Here is an 8,521-nt window from a genome sequence, read left to right as displayed (position 1 = left end):
AAAGTGGAGGTTCCCCATAATATCCTCGAAACGATTTAGGGACAAAAATTGGAAAAAATATGGAGGTATTGAGGAGGGAGTCAGTGGTCCAATATTTCTTGTAGCTGGATTTCTTTATGAACCCCATCAGAAGAACAGGAGCAAGCACTAAAAAAAAATATAATCCAGTGAAACAGGAACCCAAGCCAGGCGACGGCTTTTTTTTACAATTTTACCCTTAAGTACATCCAGTTGTTCAAGTTTGTATTCATCGCAATATATTGTACGAGGTCATGAGTAAAATAATTCTTGAAGAATGCAAGACGACCTGAGGTACAATTGAGGTGGGCGCAGGTGCTCCCTGACAGGTGCTCCTCTAGGAATGGATGCAGAGCTGTCTGTAAGTCGGCAACTTCTTCCCAATTCCATTCCAGTCCCCTATTGTCATCAGCATCATCACCATCATATCCATCATCACCTCCACCATTACCTGGAGCAACTCGTGTTTGGCGGCACCCAGCTCGCCCACGCCTACACCCACCCCCACCACCAAGTGGCTGTCGTTTTTTTCCCTCGTGCTGCCAAAGCTCCTCCTAGGTTTTGGCCGGCAGTAAGGGAGTGGAGGGGGTAGGTAGTTGGGGGGCGAAGACTAGGGGAGATGAATGGGGGTACTGTGTGGCGGTCATGGATGTGGTGTTGATCTTGTGGTCTACTTGGTGTACTTGAGAAGGGGGCAGAAGGCCTGATGGGGGTGGTTTATGTGGCCTCTCCACCCTCTTCAACACGTGTATCATCCACCGCCTCTTCCTCCACCCTCTCTATAGCGCAGCTCGAAGAAGGCTGGGGGGACTTGAGACGGGGGAGAGAGGGGGGCAAGGGTCGCGAACTGTGACCGCGGGAGGCATGGTCACCCCAAGGTAAATATAGTCTACCGACAGGTAAAATCATCCCCACTCTCTCGCCCAGGCAAGGTACCAAACTTTGCCCATACCCGTGACGTCAAAGAGTGGTATAGGTAAACTCCGCCCATTTCCCGTGACGTCAGAGTGGTATAGGTCTGTTTCTTTGATGTGGGTGAGCCTCTTCATTCAACGGAGCTCCCATTTGTCTTGATTTATTTTTTTGTGTCGAGCAGGTTATTTATTCTTTTCATTGTCTACATAATAAGGTATAGATTTTTGTTTGCCTCTTGTCACATGCTGTATGTGATGTATGTGTGTAGAGAAGTTCCACATGCATGTGCTGCAAGTCACTGCACGTCACATCCACTCTCTGACGTCACACACACCCGCTCTCAGAAGCGCAAATTTAGAGTCAGCGTTTGGAGGGGACGATTTTACCTGTCAGTAGACTATATTTACCTTGGTCTTCCCTCTCACTTTCCTCATGCTTTCGTTTTTTCCTCAACATGGATTCCGAGTATAGCCAATTCGCGGATTCACCTTATCCCTCATCACCACCACTCTCATCACCATCACCATCACCCTCAGGGATTGTTATTTCCCCTTTCAATAATACAAGTTTATTTATAACATCGTCACCATCATCGCTTGATTCATCACTATCCTCAATTCTTGAGGGAAGATAGTCATAATCGTGATCACTGTCATCCAGATCACTGTTGCATCACTATATACTTACCTCGTAGTTTCATTTTTAGATCCCAAGGATGACACAGTAACATTCAGGGCTTTATAAATTTCTTCGTATTTGAGGCAGCGGCGCCGCGACGAAGCCATCCTCCCAGTTCAAGAGTCAGGGACCAAATGGTGCGCCTGGGTCCGATGTCACATACTCATAGTTGGGCACATGAAAAAGTTGCAAATGAGTCACATTTACGCATATACATCTTATCCTCACTTGGAAATGTCTAAATGGAAGACAAGATCTCCAGCTATTCTTTTGATGTTCTTATGATACACAAGGGTGGCATATCAGCATGATATATGATAAAATTTGGTGAATAGGCTACCTGGGAGCTACCACCTCACTGCAATTGGCTAATTGTACAGATATACCTACCTCTCCACCTGCACCTGGCATTCTCTAATTAGATGAGATATCAGACTATGCTCCTAATATAAAGATTTTCAATATCCATGTCATATATGGGAAATTTTTGATAGGTACAAGTGACGACATCAGCGATCATTTTCCGCTTCCTATAGTGATCTGGTAACAAACAGTGTTTGCCCGACGGGCAGTGCTCAATCGTTTGGACGTACCTTAATTGTAACAAAATTCCCATATATCACTTATATATGCCACATTTGTATATCGGGAGCGTAATCTGATATCTCATCTAGTAATCTCACACTAGTTTCGGGGCAGTGAGGTGGTAGCTTTTACTAAATAGCCTAATCCCCGAATATTCTCATATATGACGTTGATATGTCATTTCTTTGTATCAAAACTGCATCGATGAATAGCTGGAGCTCTCGGCTTTCAGTTCCACCCTACCAAGTATCGGTAAAAATATGTAATTGCAAAAATGTGCGTAGTTTCCAACTTTTTTTGCGTGACACTTCGAGCATGTGACACCAGGGCAGCTAGGTACACAGATGAGCGATTCCCGAGCCAGGCAATTATTCCTCTGACATGTGGGAGTGATACCAACTCCAAATAAAAGGGCAGAAAAGTCCTGGAAATTTGTTGGAGATGGCGAAATATTGCGGCGTACAACGTACGCCGCCAGTGCTGTTAAAGGGTAAAACACTGCGGCGTACGCCGCCAGCGCTGCAGGAGTTAAAAAAAAAAGTTTAAGACGAACCCTTCAGAGAGCTTCGCCGGGGGCCCTCCTAGCTGGCGGGGATCCAGGGACAGTCATGTTAACTCGCTCGGATACTTCAACGATAATAGTAGTAGTAGTATATATATATATATATATATATATATATATATATATATATATATATATATATATATATATATATATATATATATATATATATATATATATATAAAGAAAAAAAAAGGATAAGCCGAACAGTGCCGAGAGCTTCGCCTTGGGTTCTCCCAGCGGGCGGGGAAGCCGGGATAGTCAGTCAGTTCACTCGGTCGGACACTTCAGTGGTAATAGTAGTAGTAGTAGTAATATATATATATATATATATATATATATATATATATATATATATATATATATATATATATATATATATATATATATATATATATATATATATATATATATATTATAAAGTTTAAGACGAAGCCTGCAGAGAGTCTGCCGTGGTTTCCCCTAGCGGGCGGGGAACCTGGGACAGTCAGTCAGGTTACTCGTTCAAGATACTGTCGTAGTGGTTGTTGTTGTAGTATATAGATATATATATATATATATATATATATCTATATATATATATATATATATATATATATATATATATATATATATATATATATATATATATATATATATATATATATATATATAAAAAGTTTAAGACGAACATTGCAGAGCTTCTCCGGGGGTTCCCCTAGCGGGCGGGTAACCCGAGAGTCCTGTTAACTCGTTCTGATACTTCATTCGTTTCTGCTTTTCTTTGCCAAACACACTGCACCAAACACCAAACCCGTCTGCACGCAGGATTATACTTACTGCTGATTCTTCCTTCCTTCCTTCCTTCCTTCCTTCAGGGAGGATGACGAGGAGCATTGTTGAAGCCTTCCTTCCTGGAGTGAGTTACTTAGTGCTGATTTAGAGAGACGCTAACAAATTGAAAGTGAGACGCGAAGAACTTACGTTCATAGGATACAAAGTGAATCACCTCGTTTTCGTAGTCTTAAGAAACAAGAAAGGGCTCAGTCCGAATTTTGGGGTACTTGACAGACGATTATTACGTTCATCTACCTAGCTATCTCCTCCACTGGGTTCAGAGAGAAGCTATGGGAAGCTGCTGATAAGACTAAAGTATTGTGCCTTTAAAAACAGGCGCACACAGTCGCACACGCACCGACAAGCGGGCGGGCGAGAGCTACCCCCGCCGATTACCCGCTTGCCTCGTCCAGCGCTCACGGGGCAAACCCAGCCAGTAGGGGCGAGCGTGCTACCGCCGCCGATTACCCGCGCTCAAGAGGCAAAGCGAGCCATCACGTGCTGGCGCGTAACCCCCGCCGTTTACCCACCACACGATTCATGAATGAGTGCCTCGTCCAGCGCTCAAGAGGCAAATTTTACCCACAACACAGCAAATTGTATGTCGTTTGAAAGGCCAGTGTCTCCTTGACTTGTCCGTTACTCCCGCCGTTAACCCGTTACTCGAGGAGTCAGTGACTGCCTCGGCCAGCGCTAAAGAGGCAAAGCGAGCCATTAAGGGCGAGCGACCTACCCTCACCGTTTACCCGGCACACATACCGACAAGCCAGCGGGCGGGCGGGCGGGCGGGCTACCGCCGCCGATTACCCGCATGCCTCGGTCAGTGCTCACGAGGCCTTATAGGTGCGAGTCCGTTATTCCCGCCACTCGATCACTGACTCTGTCTCGACTAGCGCTCAAGAGGCATTAGGTGTGAGTCCGTTATTCCCGCCGTTCATCCGTCACTCAAGCAGTCAGTGACTGCTGCCTCGGCCAGCGCTCAAGAGACAAAGCGAGCCATCAGGTGCCGTTTATCCGCCACATGGTTCATGACTGAGGGCCCCGTCCGGCGCTCGAGAATCAAAGTTTACCCGCCACACAGCAAATTGTATGTCGTACGAAGGGCCAGTGTCCCCTTGAATTATGCTATAATTCCCAAATTCTTGTAAAAATTTTCACATCACTTGTAGGGAACATATCCAGCTTGTCGTAGGAGCTAGCACACGACTTAATAAATGACGCTGGATCACCCACCACCATACGAGGATGAGCCAGGCGCCTCCTCGTTGGTCGGAGGATCGATCTCCGCAGAGAAGGAAGCAAATTCAAGGCTCGTGTCCGGAGGATTTCGCCACCAGGCTGCGTAACGAAACCTCCAGCCTTGTTAGGGAGAAGTCTTAACGGATCCTTACGAGGCTGCTTGTGACCAGCTACACTAACTATCTAATCAAAGGTGGAAGATGAAGGACAGCAAAGGCGAAGGCTCCTCCCCACCTTTCCTCCAGCCAAAGTATGGAAAAACTGCATGTAAATTATGTAGGAATGAGGAAAGAACTACCATTACTGCCACCACTAACCGGGCGATAGAAATGGACAAGGACACCAGTATTAACGTTATTACGACAATGAGTAATATCTTAGTTGCTGGTTGGATTCAAAATACTTGTCTAATCTATTCTTGAAGGCCGTAACTGTTGTACTATCAAAGACATCACAGGGTAGAGACTTCCAAATATTAACAACTCGATCGAAGAAGTGTTTAGCTTCGTACGACGGTAATCTTTTACCACTTATCTTGAAATTGTGATTTCGTCCTGTTCTTTTTGACTGATCAATTGTAAAGTAATCTTCCGCATTTGTCAACGTTAAATTTAATTTGCCATTGACTGGCCAAACGTGCAAGTCGATCTAGATCTGTTTGTAAAGTTTCTTCGTCGAGTGTCGCAGTTACTTTACTAGCAAATTTTGTGTCATCAGCAAATTTTGATACTTTGCAAGTGAGCCCATCATCGATATCATTAACATAAATTAAGAAGAGCATGGGGCAAGCACTGATCCTTGAGTTACGCCGCTTCTGACATCGAGCCAGTTAGATGTAACACCGTTTAGAACTACTCTCTGCTTCCGCTCAGAGAGCCAGTCCACAAGCCAATTCTGAATGTTACCCGAGATACCGTGCGCCAATAGTTTGCTGAGCAATCGTTGGTGGGGGACCTTATCAAATGCCTTTTGAAAATCCAGATATATGATATCTACTGATCTGCTTTCATCCAACACCTCAAAAATATAATGAAAAAATCAAGTAGGTTAGTTAAACACGAACGTTTACTACGGAAGCCATGTTGCGAATTATTTATTATATTTATTATAGTTTATAATATATGTTTTCACGGATACTGGATGGAGAGAGTTTAGGATATAAGAGATAACGCCTCCACCCTGTCTGTTCTCTCTCTCATGACTAAAGATGGTATAACCCGGTAATCTATATTCCGCAATGAAATATCTATATGAAGTGTGTATCCAAGATTCTGTGAATCCGATGATGTGATAATGATTTGTTGCTGCGAGGACTTTCAAATTGAAGCTTCAAATTTGTTACGTAGGCTACGAGCGTTTCCATAGCAAGCTTTAATGTTATTCGAGTCGGGGGTTTCGCGGGTCGAGTGCTCCCTTACGGTGGAGCTGCTGGTGTTCTCGCCTCCGCGTTTTTTGGCTTTCGAAGAGCCATTTGGTCACAGAGCAGCCTCCCGAAACGGGCTCCTCCAACAGGGTTTAAGTGGATGCCATCACCAAGGAACAAGTCTGAATCGTAGTAAAAACTGTTGCACAAGTTAGCGAACTGGACGTTTTCTTGTGAGCAAAGGGAATGAAGTCTGTTGTTTGTGCTGAAGGCCTTGCTGTAGAAACTAGGTTCGGCACCGACCCTCGGAAGGATTCTTGAGATTATGATGTTGCTGGCATCCGTTTTACGTGTATACTGCTTGATCATGCAGCGGTATTTCTCAAGCAGTTCCTCAAAACGGGTTGTCTTTACGTCATTTGTCCCCGCGTGAATGACAAAGAGGGTGTTTCGGTCGGCATTTCTTGTGACATCATCGGGGAGGCGGTGGCTGAATCGACAGAGTAACACCACCGCGTTCAGGAGGACGCGAGTTCAATCCCCGCCCGGTGCCACCAAGCTGGGATTTTTCAGCCGCCGCCGAGTGGCTTAAAACTACCCACATGCTGTCCAGAAGACCACCTATCAACCCGGACTCTAGATTCTAGGATTAAAGATGAGCTCCGGGAGGGCAGCATGAGCCAATGAAAGATGGCGCCACTATAAACACTCGCCTGCGCCAGAACGGGCTGGGCCGACCATCAGGATCCACCGGGAAGAAGCCTTGCGCCGACCATCAGGCCCCACCGGGAAAAAGCCTACCGGTGCTATAGGCCGCGACGTAAAAAAAAAAAAAAAAAACCGCTGCGATAATGTCATCCAGTCTGGCACCTGGATAGTAGTAACGTTTTCTGCTGCCGTTTGATGAACGACCACAGAACTCAACCAGCTGACCACGCACCATGGAGTCCCCAACCAGGCGAGTCTCAAACTCATCCTCCATGGTGTCTGCCAGCACCTAGAACCTGTTGAAGGTAGTGGGGGTCAGTAAATCCTTGGTTGCCTGCTTCGGTTTGGCTCCATTCCTTACAGGTTGGAACCCGACATCCTGTGAAGCAGGAAGAGAAGCGTTAAGTGGGGCAGGCTGGAAGTTGTCCTGTGAGGCAGGCTGGGAGTTAGCCTGTGAAGTAAGCTGGGGGTTAGCCTGTGAGGCAGGCTGGGGGTCAGCCTGTGAGGCAGGCTGGGGGTGGTCTTGTGAGGCAGGCTGGGGGTTCGGCTGTGCGGCCGGCGGGGGGTTCGCCTGTGGGTCTGGCTGGGGGTTAGCCTGTGGGGCTGGCTGGGGGTTAGCCTGTGAGGCAGACAAGGGGTCAGCCTGTGAGGCAGCCTGGTGGTTGTCCTGTGAGGCAGGCTGGGGGTTAGCCTGTGAGGCAGGCTGGGGTTAGCCTGTGAGGCTGGCTGGGGTTAGCCTGTGGGGCTGGCTGGGGTTAGCCTGTGGCGCTGGCTGGGGTTAGCCTGTGAGGCAGGCTTGAAGTCAACCTGAGAGGCAGGTAACACGTCCTCCCGTGAAGCAGGAGATTCGTCTGGAGAGGGCACAGTCTCGGTGGAGGGCCTCCACCAGCGATGCTGGAGTCACTGCCTCATTGCTTGCAAGAAATTCCTGAAGGGCTTCGAATTTCTTTTCAAGATTGTTATGTTTGAGTTTCCACCAGGCACAGCCTTCTGAAGTTGTAATCTTTGAACGAAGAGGCGGCACGTTTTACTCAGCTGGAAGTACTGAGCTGCAAATCGTCCGGGACAGACGCCACACTTAAGGTTCGAAGGCATTGTTAGAAATTTAAGCGAGTTAACAGTTTGGGCAAATATTAAAAGCGCTTTCGAAATAACTTAAAGCGTGACCATAAATTGAACTGGATAAAAATTGTGCATGGGAATTAGATACTGCTGTGTTAGATGCCTCCAACACTGGGAGTTCGTAGTGAGGATGCTGCTCTGCCGCCAACAACATCGTGACCGGTATGTAAGTCGTTTCCGAACGATTCGGTACGGCACATCAGCATCTGGGTGTTCTCTACTACGGGGGAGAGAGCCTGAACCTGTTTGTCGAGGCACTCCCGAGTTCTTTCTGCACGGGTCCATCTTTTAGCCTCGCCAGCGAACGAACGGGGAGCGAATCTCTCGAAAATTCAATGGTGACCATCCCGATGTAGGCCGTGCGCGGTATCGTTGGTCATCAAGCCGGGATGCTGTCTTAGAGGCTTTCAGGTATAATCCCACGGATGCAGCCTCGCTCCACTGGCCGATCGACCAAGAGCGGACCCATATGTCAGGACCTGCCGTTCCTTTCGTACCGAGCAGGACTGATGTAT

This window comes from Eriocheir sinensis, unplaced genomic scaffold (genome assembly GCF_024679095.1).
Source record: "Eriocheir sinensis breed Jianghai 21 unplaced genomic scaffold, ASM2467909v1 Scaffold524, whole genome shotgun sequence".
In the NCBI taxonomy this organism is placed as follows: Eukaryota; Metazoa; Arthropoda; class Malacostraca; order Decapoda; family Varunidae; genus Eriocheir; species Eriocheir sinensis.
Note: the sequence above shows the minus strand (reverse complement) of the source record.